This window comes from Lycium barbarum, chromosome 10 (genome assembly GCF_019175385.1).
Source record: "Lycium barbarum isolate Lr01 chromosome 10, ASM1917538v2, whole genome shotgun sequence".
Taxonomy (NCBI): Eukaryota; Viridiplantae; Streptophyta; class Magnoliopsida; order Solanales; family Solanaceae; genus Lycium; species Lycium barbarum.
The window spans coordinates 102,042,174-102,060,116 of record NC_083346.1 but is presented as its reverse complement, the minus strand read 5'-3'; the positions used below and the strand labels follow the sequence as shown (position 1 = coordinate 102,060,116).

Sequence of the window (17,943 nt, the reverse complement as noted above, 5' to 3'; positions counted from 1 at the left end):
TAAAGACTACCTAAAATGAAAAAATATGAAATAAAATTTTTTTGGGTAATGATCCCAATCGTTGGGGCAGTACTTGCATTTTGCCCTCAATTCTCCCATTTTATTAAAAAAAACTTTGTGTAATGATCTCAAACTTCAGATATTTTTCTATCATTATCCCCAAGGCTAGGGTCTCGACTACAAGGAGTTGTTCTTTTCTGTTTTTTTAGGAGGATTACCCACCAGGGGCGGATCTACGTCTAAGTGAGGGTGTTCACTCGAATACTCTCGGCAAAAAATTACAGTGTATATATAGGGTAAATTTTCTGTATTTATGTGCATATATTAACTTTTGAACACCCTCAGCAAAAAATTACAGTGTATATTTAGTTTTTTTTTTCCGAACACCATGAATGAAAATTCTGGATCCGCCACTGTTACCCACGGAATAAGTATTAGGGCATTACCATGTGCTTGAGTTGCAGCAAATGCTGATGTTACTGAAATATCTTCTATAGGAACCTTCAAATCTACAATTCTGTCATTTTCATATGAAAAATATTAGAAGTTTAGGACTCATTCAGACAAGAAAAAAGAACGGTATAAATTCGAAAAAAAAAAAAAAAAACCTAAAATCAAGTGGCTGAGAAAGAAAGGCTAAAAATTTAAGTTAAAGACATTAGACTCTAACGTGAGTTTCTGTCTGTAGGTTTACACTTAACACTTAAAGAGTTAAAAGACTTAAAGACATGGACTTAGACATATTCTTAAAAACACGGGCCTTAAACAATCATGTGAAATAAGTAGACCAAAAATCAAATTAATGATTAAAAGGTATAAAATATTTATAATTATTTATGAAAAACTAATATTATACATATAAATAATTATAAAATTTATGTATATAATTTATCGGTTTGGTTCAGTTATTTATTCGGTTATTTTTTAATAGAACCATAACCAAACCAAATATTTTCAGTTTTTAAAATTTAAAACCAAATCAAACCAAACCAAACCAAATGTCGGTTTTTTTATTCGATTTGGTTAAATTTTTAATTTTGTTTTGGTTTTAACCAAAACCGTGAACAGCCCTACTCAAAACTGTGAAATACTTTTGAAAATGGCATGATACAAAAATCCATAAATTCTTTGCTCAACTCCCTGTCAAACCTCACCTCGCTGCCGGCTAATTCATAGCCACACCGCCCCATTAATCATCTGTGCACAATCTGTTTTTTTTTTTTTTTTAATCGCCATCAATGGCTGGCCACGGATATAATTTCACACAATCACCACCCACTTGGATTTAATATGTCATTTCTTTGTAAATTAGTGAGATCTACAGTCATTAACTAAAAGTTTTAGAGCCCGTTTGGATTGACTTATAAGTTGGCTTATAAGCTGTTTTCAGCTTTTTTGAGTGTTTGACTGACAAGCTTAAAGTCATTTTATGCTTAAAATAAGCTCAAAAAAATAATTGGACCCATTTGACTTAATTTATCTAAAGCAGCTTATAAGCTGAAAACAGCTTATAAGCCAAAAAAAATAAGTTGGACTACCCCAACTTATTTTTTTCAGCTTATAAGCTGCAAACAGCTTTAAGCTGTAAGCCAATCCAAACGGGCTCTTAGTTCGACTGATCATGAACTTCGATTACCCTTTGTATAAGGACATTTAAGAAGTCGAACATGCATGAATAAACAAGTGTTTAGTTTTTTTTTCAAAAGAGTGTTTTTTCTGTTCCGTGCATTTCTTTCCGCTCACCAAAAATACAACCAAAGAAGTATTTTCATTCTTCCTTCCTGTCCATTCTTATACATACGGAAGACATTAGCAAAGGGACCGCTAATCTTATCACACATCAGTAAAGACTGAAGTTTCAGAACATCTATTTAAGAACAAGTTTATCAAAGTAATTAAGGGAACACGCTGAGAACATACAGCATCATGCCTTTGTAGCCTCAAATCACAAATCAACCGACTTAAAATTCAAATCTACATTTGTCAAATAGCATAGCTCTGCCTTGGGAGATGCTCTAGGAAAGCGCATCAATTCTATGGCAATATTCCACTCTTCCAGAGAACCAGCAGGGTCGATACTCATCCTTTCCAAAGATGGAGTACGAGCAAGCAATAGCTTTATGAAAAACAGTTCAGCTTTTGAACCCTCAAAATAATACATAGTGACATCTTCGAGCTTGTTGAGCGGTCGGTCCAAGCAGGTTTGTGCGTCCATATATTTCAAATCTGCTTCAACAATGTCATCGCTACCCTGGACCTAATGTATAGAGAAACACCAAGTCATTTTAGCTTCTCAAGTTCAAATATATGAAGTGAAAAAACGAAACAGATCATATATATATATATATCTCGTCTATGGCCACACCCATATATATGTCTACGATTTCTTACCGAAATCTCAAGTTTACTCAAATAGGGGGAACTCTTAATCAACTCGAGAGCATAATAAATCTGGCCAATTTGGATGAAGTCTACACCTATCTGTAGATGCCACAAGTAGTTGAGCATAAAAGGAAGCCCTTTTTGAACTACACCTGCACTCAAAAGCTTTGGAGCAAATACAAAAATAAGAAACAAACCCCAATAAGAAAGGAAAATACAACATGCATGTCAAATTCTTACCTCAAGTTCATCTGAACACAAAGTAAGCTTCTCAAGTGTAGTCAAGCTACGAAGAAGCTTTTCCAAAGTTAATCTTTTGTTTTTTTGATCTTCCAGCGAGTGTTGAATAATTATCAACCTGGAGGTATAAATACGTCAATTTTTTGCAGTTCATAAAGCAACTTAGGTCAAGATTACAGTGACTCTCACAATAGTACAAGGACTTCAATCCAGCTGAAACAATGTTGAGGTATTGAGTACCATTACAGTGCATCAAGGTCAAATTGACAAGGGGGACATTGATAATTTCTGTAGTTGACACAAAGGTTACTTTTTCCAGATAAAGCGTTGTAAGATTCAGAAAGCCACGAAAAGATTTTGGTGGTTTGAAGACACAGTTAAAGAGTTTCAATTTTGTCAGGGTTGGACAATTAAATATATAAGAAGGCACTTTGAAAGTACTATCTTTTGACATGTTAAGCTTTAGCTTCTTGACACCATTCCTGGTGACATAAAGCATCCATCGATCAATATCTGGACACTGGGACAACTTTACTGCTGATACATCAAGATCAAACTTCAAAACATCTCCAAGATGTTGAAAGAGAATCTTGTTTACTATTGCATTGAAGACAAAATCAGATCTTGCTGCTACTTTTTTGCAAAACAGCTTATCCAACACCAAATTTGGGAGCATAGCCCAAATATATCTCCATTTTGTGGACAAAATGCTAGTTCTTGCTGCATCTTTGACAGGCAGGAGCTCAAGGATACGATCTATAACATTTCTTGGCAGATAACTTATTCGATCTTCTTTATCCATTTCAGCAGCAGCCATTTTAATACTATCTGTTAGAAAAAGTTGATAGTCTTAGGCCTAAAAATTATAATCTAAATAGAAGGGGAAAGGGAGAATTTTATACCTCGAATCATGGTGATTCTATAACATTAATTAGAGTCTCAATACAGAGCAAAAGGTATCATTTATAGTGAAGTGGATAGAAGTTAGAACCAAGAGGTCCTTATAAAATATTCAAAGCGTCTCTTCATTTATCCATTGAGAGTCAACCGTGCACAAAATTAATTAGTTCTTGTATTAAATTAAACTATAGAAGAATCAATATTAATCAAATACACATATTTCCTGTATTTATTATCCAAGTACATTTGAAAATTAAAAGAGTCAACAAGTATGAATATGGGGTCCGTTAAGTATGAATATATTCCATAGAAAATTGCATCTCGAACTAATGTTTGCTGTTACTGTTCAACATTTTTTCTTCTGTTAGTTTGATTTATTTACTAAGAGCATGAAATATTTTGCATCTCTAAAATTTTCCAAATGTATGTATCAGTGACTTACATGGGCAACAAAGTAAAAAATTGAGGAAATTTGATGTAAGATCAATAATTAGAAGAAAGAATGAAGAGAAAAGTAGGGAAAATAATTTGCTCACCATCTACGGGGTGAAGTGTGCATCTCAAAATTTAGAAAACAATAAATTTGGCATCAATTTTGTTGTGTTCCCCTTATGTTCTTAGTCCCCAAAAAGACCCTCTTCTATCTCTCACACTTAACTGATCATAAAAATGCCCCTCAAAAAGTTGCCCTTTTACACATATGACTACTTTGTAGTGAGAAATCAATGGCAGTAACCCTTCAGCCTTTTCCTCAGCTCTACTCTTTCAATACACATATTTATGAGCTTTTTTCCTATCTGGATTTTACAAACGAATAAACTTATGGGGTACTATTTTATCACATACATTTTGCTCATAAATACCAAAACACATATGTATCAGTATCTATCCTTGCTCTTCTTGATTCATTTTGGGTATCACACTCTCTTGACCATTATATGTTAAAGAACTATAAAAACAGAAAATAGCCAAATGGCAAGATTGGAAAAAAAAAAAAAAAAAAAAGAGAACACCTACTAGTTAATACAGAACAAATACAAATTGCTAAGTTTAAAACATACCTCAGGAAGGAGTCCTCTTGTGTTGAGGCAAATGAGTGGGAAGGAACGCTTCTTTATTTATTCGGTAAAGGATAAAAAATTGTTAATTTTAGATATTGATTACTTAGCTAATAAGTAAATGATTCTGTTTGGACATATTTAGTTGAAGTTTGAAAAAAAAAGTATTCCAACCGCCATTTGCCCTGATTACTGTTTAAAAATAATTGTATTAAATTATTTATCGTTTTAAAAATTTAAGATATAATTAAAAAAATTCATTTTACCCTTAATATAGAGACACACAAATAAATTAAATAATTAATGATTAAAATTTAAAGATAAATAAGAATAAAGTTAATCAAATATCCTTTCTCCCGTGAAATATCTGCTCCTTTATTGCTTTTGTCCTTTTAATTTTTTTTTCTTTTTTTAATCTTTTTCTATCCTTTCTCCTTTTAGATGTACTTTGCTGACATCTCCATTATTTATTTCCTTCTTTTCGTTTTGTTTTTTTTTTTCTTTCTTAAGTTTAAAGTTATATAAGAAATATTATAATATATTTATTAAAACCACAAAGTTTATAAGTTTTTTTATTCTCTTAAAATTCCGTATCTAATTAAATTAGTACAAATAAAATGAAATATGACGTATTTTTGTTTTTTTATAACTTTTAGCCTGCACTGTCTTAAGTTCACAGGATGATAATAATTTATCTCATTCTTTTAAAATCAAAATATTAAACTCATCTCACTGGATCACCGTAAAAACGTTACTGTCAGTTACGTTTTAGTATGAAGCCGTAACATTGGGTTACAACTTTAAAATCAATCATTATTAGATTTCATACAAAAGTTATCTGTGCCTGAAATCTTAGTGTCGTTACTTTCAGTTACGTATTAAGTATAAAACGTTAATCACAAATACATACTATCCTTTAACACCGTCAGCCACCAACTTTTTTGCCCAATAGATTTTTTAAATAAAATAATACCTAATACGTTACTGCAGAATAAGCTTATTCTAATTCTGTAAATTTTCAAAAAGTGTATTATTTTGATGAATATTTCCGTCAAAATCCTATAACGTGTTATGCTGTGCTTCACGCTTAAGGAGGTAGACCTCATTTACTTATTTCGTATCTGGGGAGATATTAACGTGGGTCCCAAAGCTTTCTTTATCTTTTCACACGGAACTTTTGGAACATGTAGTTAAAAAGAAAAAACAAAGGATCCCGTGTGAACTCTTTATCAATTGTAGCCTTTTAAACAATTTCTATTTTATTTTTTATTTAACATTTTAAACATGCTAAGTTTAATTTGTAAAAACACAGTAATAAATTATAAACGAATGCTATTTTCTATTAATTTAGATTTTAATACATAAAATAGTGACTTTAGCATTTTTCTAATTATTTGTTATTGTAATCTAATTATTTAATTTTTTAAATATTTTTATTAGTCTAAAGTTAGTTAGTTAATATTTTTATCTTTAAAAGTTTTTTTTTTAAAGAAAAAATATAATAACAGAAAAAAGCAAAAGGAAGAAGATGAAACCCAAAAAAGATTAAAAAAAAATTAAGAGAAAAAATGAATTAAGAAAGAAAATAAAACGAAAAGAAGGAAATAAATAATGGAGATGTCAGCAAAGTACATCTAAAAGGAGAAAGGATAGAGAAAGATTAAAAAAAAAAAAACACACAAAAGGACAAAAACAATAAAGGAGCAGATATTTCATTACCATAAAAGAATACTTACACACAGTAGAAATGTTAGGCAACTCGGGTAAATTGTTTGACTTAATGGGCAGTTTATATGGGGGCAAACTTAGGTAAATACTTGGCTTTTGTAGGGCAGTTTGTGTAGCGTTACCAAATATTAATAGGAGGAAGGGACATTTGAGTAACTTTATTCTTATTTATATATAAGTTATAATTTCTCTCTATTAAATGTTTACTTTATTTATGTGTCATATTAATTAATGACACAGTTTTACTAAGAATAAAATGGAAAAAAATAATTAATTATACCTTAAATTTTTAAAACGATAAATAATTTGACACAATTATTTTTAATAGTAATCAACACAAATAATTTGATACGGTTGGAATACCTTTTTTTTCAAACTTCAACCAAATATGTCCAAACAGAATCATTTACTTATTAGCTAAGTAATTAATATCTAAAATTAACGATTTTTTATCCTTTACCGAATTTCTACTATATTAGAAGCACCGGATGGTGCACTTTTCGTCGTCCGTTTATGGGCCCACATATTAAACACAAACCATCCAATATTAAAAAAAAAAAAAGTATAGTTCACATATTAAACACAAACCAACCAATATAAAAAAAGAAAAAAAAGTGGAATCCACCATCTCCAAATTCACAGAGAAAAAAAAAGTGGACCCCATATTAACAAAATCAAGCAATATAAAAAAAAGTGAATCTCATATTAAAAAAACAAACAATGTCAAAAAAAAATGTGCAGATTTTGTATTCGTAGCAAACACTAATATAATAAAGTTTTAGATACGGAGCACAAACTATAATGTTATATTAATCATGTTTTGAACATTAAAAAAAAAATAGAAAAAGGTGGAACCCATCATTTCCAAACTCACAGAGAAAAAAAAGTGGGCCCCATATTAACAAAATCAAGCAACATAAAAAAAAAGTGAATCTCATATTAAAAAAACAAACAATGTAAAAAAAACGTGCAGACTTTGTATTCATAGCAAACACTAATATAATAAAGTTTTAGATACGGAGCACAAACTACAATATTAATTGTGGACCCACATATTAAACACAAACCAACCAATATTAAAAAAAAAGTGTGGTCCCCATATTAAACACAAACCAACCAATATTAAAAAAAAAAGTAAAATAAGTGGAACCCACCATCTCCAAACTCAAGGGGAAAAAACAAATGGACCCCATATTAACAAAATCAAGCAATATAAAAAAAAAGTGAATCCCATATTAAAAAAACAAATAATGTCAAAAAAAAAATCGTGCAAACTTTGTATTCGTAGCAAACACTAATATAATAAAGTTTTATATACGGAGCACAAACTACAATGTTATATTAATCGTGTTTTGAACATTAAAAAAAAAGTAAAAAAAGTGGAACCCACTATCTCCAAACTCACGGGAAAAAAAAGTGGACCCCATATTAACAAAATCAGGCAATATAAAAAAAAGTGAATCCCATATTAAAAAAACAAACAATGTCAAAAAAAAAACGTGCAGACTTTGTATTCATAGCAAACACTAATATAATAAAGTTTTAGATACGGAGCACAAACTACAATGTTATATTAATCGTGTTTTGAACATAGTAGGGCACTTTTTCGTCGTCCGTTTGTGGGCCAAAAAAAAATTGTGGGCCCACATATTAAACATAAACCAATCAATATTAAAAAAAAAAAGTAAAACAAGTGGAACCCACCATCTCCAAACTCAAGGGGAAAAAAAAAGTGGACCCCATATTAACAAAATCAAGCAATATAAAAAAAAGTGAATCGCATATTAAAAAAACAAACAATGTCAAAAAAAAAAATCGTGCAGACTTTGTATTCGTAGCAAACACTAATATAATAAAGTTTTATATACGGAGCACAAACTACAATGTTATATTAATCGTGTTTTGAACATTAAAATAAAAATAAAAAAAGTGGAACCCACTATCTCCAAACTCACGGGAAAAAAAGTGGACCCCATATTAACAAAATCAGGCAATATAAAAAAAAGTGAATCCCATATTAAAAAAACAAACAATGTCAAAAAAAAAAACGTGCAGACTTTGTATTCATAGCAAACACTAATATAATAAAGTTTTAGATACGGAGCACAAACTACAATGTTATATTAATCGTGTTTTGAACATAGTAGGACACTTTTTCGTCGTCCGTTTGTGGGCCAAAAAAAAAAAAATTGTGGGCCCACATATTAAACACAAACCAACCAATATTAAAAAAAAAAAAAAAAGTGGTAAAAAAAGTAGAACCCACCATCTCCAAACTCACGGAGAAAAAAAGTAGACCCATATTAACAAAATCAAGCAATATAAAAAAAAAAGTGAATCCCATATTAAAAAAACAAAGAATGTCAAAAAAAAAAAAAACGTGCAGACTTTGTATTCGTAGCAAATACTAATATAATAAAGTTTTATATACGGAGCACAAACTATAATGTTAATTGTGGGCCCACATATTAAACACAAACCAACCAATATTAAAAAAAAAAGTGTGGTCCCCATATTAAACACAAACCAACCAATATTAAAAAAAAAGTAAAAAAAGTGGAACCCACCATCTCCAAACTCACGGAGAAAAAAAGTGGACCCCATATTAACAAAATCAAGCAATATAAAAAAAAGTGAATCCCATATTAAAAAACAAACAATGTCAAAAAAAAAAAAACGTGCAGACTTTGTATTCGTAGCAAACACTAATATAATAAAGTTTTAGATACGGAGCACAAACTATAATGTTATATTAATTGTATTTTGAACATTAAAAAAAAAAAGTAAAAAAAGCGGAAGCCACTATCTCCAAACTCACGGGGAAAAAAAAGTGGATCACATATTAACAAAATCAAGCAATATAAAAAAATGTGAATCCCATATTAAAAAAATAAACAATGTCAAAAAAAAACCTGGAGACTTTGTATTCGTAGCAAACATTAATATAATAAAGTTTTAGATATGGAGCATAAACTATAATGTTATATTAATCGTGTTTTGAACATAATATATAGTGTATATATATATAATTACTATTCAAAGACAAGTACATACACATAGATGCACTATAATCTAAAGTGTTGGGCCCGTGCGCTGCACGGGCCTAGGCCATCTAGTAAATAAAGAAGCGTTCCTTCCCACTCATTTGCCTCAACACAAGAGGACTCCTTCCTGAGGTATGTTTTAAACTTTGCAATTTGTATTTGTTCTGTATTAACTAGTAGGTGTTCTTTTTTTTCTTTTTTTCAATCTTGCCATTTGGCTATTTCTGTTTTATAGTTCTTTAACATATGATGGTCAAGAGAGTGTGATACCCAAAATGAATCAAGAAGAGCAAGGATAGATACTGATACTATGTGTTTTGGTATTTATGAGCAAAATGTATGTGATAAAATAGTACCCCATAAATGTATTTGCAAAACCCAGATAGGAAAAATGCATAAATATGTGTTGTATTGAAAGAGTAGTGCTGAGGGAAAGGGTGAAAGCTTACTTACTGCCATTGATTTCTCAGTACATATGTTTGTAAAAGGGCTACTTTTGAAGGACATTTTTATGATTAGTAAAAGGGAAGAATTAGATAGTGGTGACTAATAAGTCTTGAAATTACTCTAGGTAATATGTGGGGATCACTCCAATTTAAAATCTAATTAAATTTAGTATTAAGAAAATTAGGGTTGAAAATATATTTTTTAAAGTAAAATTTTCACAAACAGCTACCTTTTAGCTCCTTTTAACAATCTATAACTACATGTTCTACATTTACAATTCGTAGCTGGAGGACCTATATTTAGCTAGTATGCGTCGACTTAAATATAGGATAAATATAACGGAAATACACACGCTGAGAAAACTGAAAGTGTTATATTTATGGAAACAAAATCTATTCCAATTTAAATTAAAATCAATTTTTAATGTTCCCTGATTCACGCAAATATCCTCCCATTCCATATCTGATCTCATATCTCATTCAAACAGCTAACAAATTAAAAAAAAATTGAATTCAAAAAGTTCATTCATATTTTTAACCAAAAAAAAAAAAAAAAGGTTCAAAAACTAGTTCATCAAAAAACTTTGAAAAATAACAATATCAAACCAGTGAACAGAGCTCGTTTTAAATGACGAATATATATTTGAATTCATCTATTGAAATATCGAATTCAAGTTGAGTTCATAATTGAGGTAACAACGTTTTCACTGCAACTTTTTTATTTTTTTTATTTTTCTGAAATTTTGAAAAAGACAGTCGAAATATATGAAAAATATATCTGAAATATAGTCAACAGAAAGCAGAATAAGTAATATTGAACATAATAATCAAAATACAATTAAAATATAGCCAGAATATAGTCATAATTGAGGTAACAACGTTTTCACTGCAACTTTTTTTTATTATTATTTTTCTGAAATTTTTCTAAATATAGTCAAAATATATCTGAAATATAGTCAACAGAAACCAGAATAAGTAATATTGAAAATAATAATCAAAATACAATTAAAATATAGCCAAAATATATATGAAAAACAACTATTAAAATATCAATCCAAAACATTAGGAATTGAAAATTCAGGAAGTAACGAAAAAAAAAATATAGGTTAAATACACGGTGAAACGTAAAAATCACTATAGAATCTTACCTTTTTTGGAAATTAGATTTGAATTATAAGTGAAATTAATGAGTAGTTAATTAGAGATAAACAAGGAAATTGAACTATTGTAAAACTGATTTGAAATTGGAGGAAATTAATGGATATTGGGCATAATGGCGTGTATTTAGGGGAATAGGAGAGAGAGACGTTTTTTTTTTTACTTAAATTTAGGGGTGTGGGAAGTTATCAGATGAGTGGTAAAAAAGTGATAATTATAGGAAGTAAATATGTTATATTTTAGCTACTAAATATAATTATTGTAAAGTTTAGTTATGTTCCATAAATAGGTAATAATGTAAGCTATGCCAAGTAAATTTTACTTTTTTAAGACCCCTTAATTTTTTACAAAATACAAAAAGACCTCAACTTAATCACAAAAAACCCATCAGTCCCCCTTTTCCTCCTCCCCCCCCCCCCCCCCAACATTTTTTTTTAAGTTTGATATTTTTTATTTTCTTTTTCACCCGCCCTCCCCCTCCCTCCTTCTCCTCCCCCCGCCCCCCAACCCCCCCCCCCCCCCCCCCAAAAAAAAAGTTTTTGATTTTTTTTACCAGTCCTCACTCCTCCTCCTCTCCCCCTCCCCCCCCCTAAAATAAAAAAAAGTTATTTTTTTGGAAAAAGGTTTTTCTTTTTGTTTTATTTTGCAACCCCCCCCCCCCCCCCCACTTCAAAAACAAATTGTTTTAAAAAAAAAAATTTGCAGAGTTTTGTTTTTGTTTGTTTTCACCCCACCCCCCCCCCCCCCTCTCCCCCCCTAAAAAAGTTTTTTTTTTTTTTTGGTTTCTTACTTCCCCCACCCACCCCAAAAAAAAAATTGTTTTAAATAAAAAAGTTTTTATTTTTGATTTTTTGCATCCCCCCCCCCCCCCCCCCCCCCCCACAAAAAAAAATCTTGAAAGAATGTTTTGAATTTTTTTTTTTTTTTTGTTTAGGAAAAGTTTGGATAAAATTCAGGTTGTTGTTGTTGTGTGTTTGTAGTGAAATAGATAATTTTTTTTGTTGTTGTCCTAGTATGGTTTAGGGTTTAGGAAAATATATGCAACAAATATTTTTTTTGTTCTTGTCTTGGTATTTATGTTGCAACAAGTTCTACACTTGTTGCAACAAGTAGACAAACTGTTGCAATAACTACAAATCTGTTAGACATAACTTCAGTTATCTAGTTCTGTTTGTAGAAGATATCCAACAGATTTGTAGTTGTTGCAACAAGTTCTACACTTGTTGCAACAAGTAGACAATCTATTTATGAATCAACAAATGTTGAGAAAAGATATAGTTAAATTGACAGCCAAACTGACAATCGTTCCTCATAAAGAGATGAAGAACAGAGCCAAGAAGCAATAGATACAAATGAAGAAAGTGAAGAAGAACTAGAAGATGAAGAAATTAATGATGGAAATGAAGGAGATGGAGTAGATCAAGGAAATCTGCTACACCCCAGAAGGTAGTTACTGAACAAATTATTACTTAAGTTGTGGTATTTGAAGTCAAGGTGGCTGCTTAACAATTTCTATTTTTTTTTTGTCCTTTATGTTATTTGTGAATGATGTTTATGAACTTATTTATTTTTATTAGTTGTGATATTTGGAGCCAAGGTGGCTGTTAAACAATTTTTGTTTATGAACTTATTTATTTTGCTTACTAATTGTTGCAACAGATGCATACAGTTGTTGAAGAAGTTGCAACAAGTTACTAATCTTTTTAAACAAGTTGCTTAGTTGTTGCAACAAATTACTCAACTTGTTGGAAAAAATCAAACAATTACTTAAATTATTGCAAAAACTAAAAAATATGTCGCAACAGATGAGTTAATTGCTGCAACAAGTTACTAATCTGTTTTAACAGATGAATCAGATGTTTAAGGAAGTTGCTTAGTTGTTGCAACAGATTAATCACCTTGTTTGAATTATTGCAATAACTTATTCATATGTTACAGCAGGTATCTCATATATTGCAACAACTTACTCATATATTGCAGCAAGTATCTCATATGTTGCAACAACTCCTCCATTGTTGCAACATATTCACGATATTGATCATATTGAACTCCTTTATTTATACTGAATAACATTGAATTCATTTGTTTATCACGAAATATGGTTGAATTAAGTACTTCATATCAAATCACTCTAATGATCACTTGATTTAGGAAGAATACACTTAGAATTGTCCATTTAATCCATAAAATTACTATCTAATCCATTAAGGATGTTAGTGTGTGTGTGTGTGTGTGTGTGTGTGTGTCTATATATATATATATATATATATATATATATATATATATATATATATATTCATCACTAAATACCATTTATTTTCTTTGTTTAACACTAAATATGGGTGAATCAAGTAGTTCGCATCAAATCACTCTAATGATCACTAGATTTAGTGCATACTGACTTAGTAGATCATATTTCCTGACTCAAAATACATCAAATTGATTAAGTATTATACAATGATCACTAAATATCATTTATTTCCTTTGTTTATCACTAAATATGGGTGAATCAAGTAGTTCACATCAATTCACTATAATGATCACTCGATTTAGTGCATACTGACTTAATAGATCATCTTTCCTAACTCAAAATACATCAAATTAATTAAGCATTATACATTGATCACTAAATATCGTTGATTTCCTTTGTTTATCATTAAATATGGGTGAATCAAGTAGTTCACAGTGCATACTGACTTAGTAGATCATCTTTCCTGACTCAAAATACCATCAAATTGATTAAGTATCATATATTGATCACTAAATATCATTGATTTCATTTGTTTATCACTAAATATAGGTGAATCGAGTAGTACACATCAATTCACTCTAATGATCATTGGATTTAGTGCATACTGACTTAGTAGATCATTTTTCCTGACTCAAAATACCATCAAATTGATTAAGTAGTATATAATGATCGTTGATTCCCTTTGTTTATCACCAAATATCATTGATCCCTTTGTTGATCACTAAGAGCCTGTTTGGATGGGCTTATGCCTATAAGCTGCAAACAACTTATAAGCTAAAAAAAATAAGTTGGGGTAGTCTAACTTATTTTTTTTGGCTTATAAGCTGTTTTCAGCTTATAAGCTGCTTTAGATAAGCTAAGTCAAATGAACCCAATTATTTTTTTGAGCTTATTTTAAGCACAAAATGACTTTAAGCTGGCCAGCCAAACACTCAAAAAAGCTGAAAACAGCTTATAAGCAACTTATAAGCCAATCCAAACGGGCTCTAAATATGAGTGAATCAAGTAGTATCTGTTGCAACAACTATAATATATGTTGTAGCAAGTGACATAGTTGTTGAACAAATCCTTACTCTTGTTAGATAAACACAACAAGTTACCCAGTTTCTGCAACAAGTCACTCCACTTGTTGGAAAAACCCAACATGTAACTTGGCTGCTGCAACAAGGCCTGTCAGTTGTTGCAACAGATTGCTTACTTGTTGAAAATCTTTTAGCAGTTAGATAATACCCAACAAGATACTAGTTGATGCAACAAGTCCTGTTACTTGTTGGATAAAACCCAACAAGTTACAGAGCTATTGCAACAGATTCATTACTTGTTGGAAACTGTTCAGCAATTTATTAATAAAAATACACACATTTGTGATTTGAACACGATGAACATATCATATAAACCAAGTTCACAAACACCAAGAACAGAAATTACCATTCTAAAAAAGAACAACATTAAAATGTCCTAAAGTTCCAACAAATAACTATTATTATAACACAGTGCAATTAACGACTATGGAGCATTTCGGCTTGGACATGTTATTTTTTGTGCCAACTATTTTGCATAAGGAGCATTTGTTTTTTCTCGTTCGCAATAATTCTCCGATTCCACGCCTCCTCTTTGTCCGCCTTCTTCCGGGTTTGTTAGGATCAACATATGGAGGAGGTATCTCTCTCTCTAATTCAAAACTTCTTTTCAAGAATTTTTTTAAGGGGTAGGGTGGGTGCAAAGGCGGATCTAGGATTTAAAGGTGGCGGGTGCCACAATTTTCTTCAATGTGCGTCTTGTTAGGAATGTGTATTTGGGTCGGATCCATCTCTTTTTAGTTTATTCGGGTCAACCTAATAGACTTTTTTCATTTGCAAATATGAAATTACATCTCAAAAATCAAGAAACGAACATAAGTAGCATCTTAAACAAGGAATCACACTCATTAACAACAGAAGTAAAATCAACATTTTCACCAAGGGACTTGCATCTCTTATGTATATTAAAAAATGAATTTGCACACAAGTAAGATAACATATTCAATAAGGGAATTACACCAATCAAAATAAGAAAAATAATAGAAAAACTCTTTAGGTAAATACACCCCACAAGTAAATGTAGTATTAGATAAACTACAAGTTCTCAAAAATAAATCATAAATTTCATGCTTTTTCTAAGCAGTGCTTACGAAATTTCCATCACAATTTAAATAGTAAAGTAATTTAAATTGAATTTAACAATTATAGAAAAGCACAATTTTTTATAATACACTCCCTCCGTCCATTTTTATTTGTCCATTATATTAAAAATATATATCCACTTTTACTTGTAAGTTATATAGTTTGAAAAATCAAGACATAATTTACAATTTATACATATTTTACCCTTATTATTAAGTATTCCAATTCATTTCTCATTTTATTTATTGCTTATTAAGAGTGTTCTAAGTCAAATATAGACAAGTAAATATGGACAAATGGATTTTGAAGTTTCTATTTGCGGGTTCTCGCTAGAGATCACAGATAAAATAATAGAAAAGAGAAAAGGCAATATAAATAATAAAAAGATAAATAGAAAATTGGGAGAACCGAAAAGGGAATTACTGGTACAAAGGAAGTAAAAAGCACAAAGAAAAACGGGAGTCGGAAAATGTTCAAGATAGATTCAAACTTGTGTCTACCAGCCGTGCCACTTTTGTCTAATTTACGACTAGGGGTGGCAACACCAAATATTTAACCTAATTTAAGCAAATTACAACATAAGTATATAAAAAATTTAGGCAAAAGTCATAGATAGCTCCCTAAACTTTGTCACATTTTCCTCTGGGGTATCTAAACCGAGGGTTGCACCTAGTGGGTACCTAAACCAGTCCGAATTCAATCCCATTAGGGTACCTTTTTCACAATAATCAACAAAATTAGGAGAGTGTATTACACTCTTCATGACGTGGCAACTTTGTCAAATGAAACATGACACGTGGCAGCAGGGTCCATCATAATAATTAAAAATAAATTATACAACACCCCCCCCCCCCCCATTTTCATCTCCTTCGCGCCCCCCCTCCCCCCTTTTTTTATCTCCGGCCGCAGCAGCACCCCCCCCCCCCATCTTCATATCCTTCTCGCCCCCCCCCCCCCCCCCCATTTTTCATCTCCGGTCGCCGCACCCCCCTCCCATTTTCATCTCCTTCGCCCCCCTCCCCCCCACCATTTTCATCTCCAGCCGCTGCTCCCCCACCACTGGCTGCCGCACCACCACGCCCACCCCACCAACAATTATTCCCCTTTTCTTCCTTCATTTAGGTCCACCAATGCCTTTCCAAGACCCACCGCTCCTTTCTTATCCCTTTCTTTCCCCTCTCCTTAGGATCCCTTTTTACTTCTTCACCGTCGAATCCGGCGACGGCTACCGCTGGACCACCACTAAAATTATGGTCCTTCAATCTTTAAAATTCTTAATAAATATAAGTTAATCAATGAAATGTGAGAATGCACACTTCATAAAAAAAAAGAGTGCTAACAGTGGTGAGTCTCCATTTTTTCCGGTGGACAAGATGGTGATGGTGATGGTGATGGTGCTTTTCAGATTTAGAAAAAATAAAGAAAATGGTGATCAAAAGAAAGATCTAATTCACAAATTATTTTTATAGAAAGAATCAAAAGAAACAAAAAATAAAAGAACAAAAAAAAAAATTGAAGAAGAGAAGTAGTGATGGAGAAGACGAAGAGGGGTGAGGGGAGGTGACTGATGGGCTGGGCTGCCCAGTTTTTAGTTTTTAGTTTTTTTTTTTTTTTTTAATTTAAGTAATATTTTAAAAGAGGTAAGCTGTCAACTAAAAAAAAAATAGTGTTGAAGAGTACTTCTGTTACACCTCGAAATTTTTTCGTGAGCCAACAATGAATAGACCAATGAAGGGCATGAGTATGCGATGTTTTATTAAGTAGGGAATGACTATTTATGAACTTTGGAATTAAGAAAGTTGTAGAATTTCATTTTCAGCCAGTGGTCGTAAAATGGAATACGGCCCGTAAAGTGATTTACGGACCGTAAAGTGATTTATGGACCGTAAAGTGCCATCGTCCTTCAACATTTCAAAAATTTCAACTTTCTGTCAAATGCTTCAAATGGTTAAAAACGACTTGGAATACGGACCGTAAATTGAAATACGACCCATAAATTGAGTCGTAAACTGCCATGATCTTCAACCAACCTTTCTGTTTCTGATATGCTTAAATACGGCCGCGAAGGAGGGACCGTAAGCCAGTATACGGCCCGTAAAGTGGGGTTTACGACCACTGTGCATTTCGACCACTGTTCATAAAAATCAGATTTTAGCTATTAAAAAGGAGGGACCCAAGTTCATTTTCTCATTTCATCTTCATGAAATTCCTCCCTAGAAATCTCTAGAACACTCCAAACACTTCAACCACAAGAATACCAAGGAAATCAATGATCATCAACACCAAATCTATGAAACAAAGTGTATGAAACCTAATTGGAAGTCATCTCCTTCAAGAAATTCCAAAAGAGGTGAAGAAGGGTTTTGGTGCTAAAGAAGTGATTCCACTCTAGGCTTGTTCCACCATCATCTAAGGTATGTTTCATGACTTTATCATGTTATTTAAGGTATTGGAAAGCTAAGATGCTTGAAATGTAGAAGAACATATAAAATGGGCCATTACTGAGTAAATAGTGTCACAATTGAATGATAGTTGAATGGAATCATGAACGTTGATATGTTGTGATGATGAATA

The 17,943-nt window shown here is 31.5% G+C and overlaps 1 pseudogene; it reads right to left on the bottom strand.

Moving 5' to 3' along the window:
* Window positions 1–1,763: 1,763 nt before the first annotated feature.
* On the bottom strand, window positions 1,764–4,562 carry LOC132615777 (F-box/FBD/LRR-repeat protein At1g13570-like; annotated as a pseudogene).
* Between the last annotated feature and the right edge of the window lie 13,381 nt (window positions 4,563–17,943).